A 1,112-nucleotide genomic window follows, 5' to 3' on the forward strand; every position below is an offset into this window, starting at 1 on the left:
GGGAATACTATTTCTTGATCCTTATCTTCTCTAAACGCTTACAACGGCGCCAACGTGGCTACAGTAGAAATTACATTTTTTTGTTACTGGGGTCAAAAACTGTCTTAAAACGTTGTTCTAATTGAAATTTTAGGAAATGACGACTGGTATAAAGATTTCATCAACATTTGTTGAATAAATCATGCTCAATAAAGTTAATTTCATCAGACAATATACATTTCATAGGAAAAAAATCAAATGAGGGAAACTCCCTCATTTCTTGAAAAGCACAAATCACACAAATCATTGCGTGTTAATTTCTCAAATATATTGCATTCTGAGAAATTCAATTCAAAGCACAATGGCTTATTGTGGTTACTAATAATTTTCTTGTGTCCGCCATTTACACCACAATGACAATTACACCACTATGGTAATTGCAACTCCTCACCCAATGCCAGAGGCTTCAATGAATCCTGCAGAAGTGATATCATATAGCTTGCATGTTTTGGTGACTTCAAGAAGTCTCTAAATGGACCCCTCCTCTATAGGGTTATAACTGCAACTTCTGATAAAACAATTATCACATAAAATACATCAGGTAATCATATCGATTTTTTTCTTTTTAGAAAAGTTTGCCCTGTTGGAAAATAAGTATTAAAAAGGGTAAACTCTTTTAAACCTAATAATATACGACTAGCCTATGCTAATCGTCTCTGAAGCAGGAATGTCAGTATCAACAAGTAACACCATATAAAAAAATAACAATAATTCATTAGGTTACTGCATAGTCACCTGTTAAGAGTCACACGAGACCTGCTTTTTCTTGATCCCTATCTTTTCCAACAGGCAGCTGCTCACAGCGCCACATAGACAGCAACAGAAATTATAAAACAACTATTGCGCATGTAAAACAATAAGAAAATAAACTGTTTATGCACAACTATTTCTCTGTGCTTGTCTGATTTCATAAACTATATAAAAACAAATCGTGACTGGAGTACAGATTATTTAACAAATTTCGTAGCTGAATCAGGAATTATGTTAACAAATTATGTTTCAAAAATACATTCGAATCTGGCAAATGCTTCAGAATTACGCAAAATATTAGGTCCTGTATAGAGTGGTAGCAA

The sequence above is a fragment of the Penaeus monodon genome, chromosome 30 (genome assembly GCF_015228065.2).
Source record: "Penaeus monodon isolate SGIC_2016 chromosome 30, NSTDA_Pmon_1, whole genome shotgun sequence".
NCBI lineage: Eukaryota > Metazoa > Arthropoda > Malacostraca > Decapoda > Penaeidae > Penaeus > Penaeus monodon.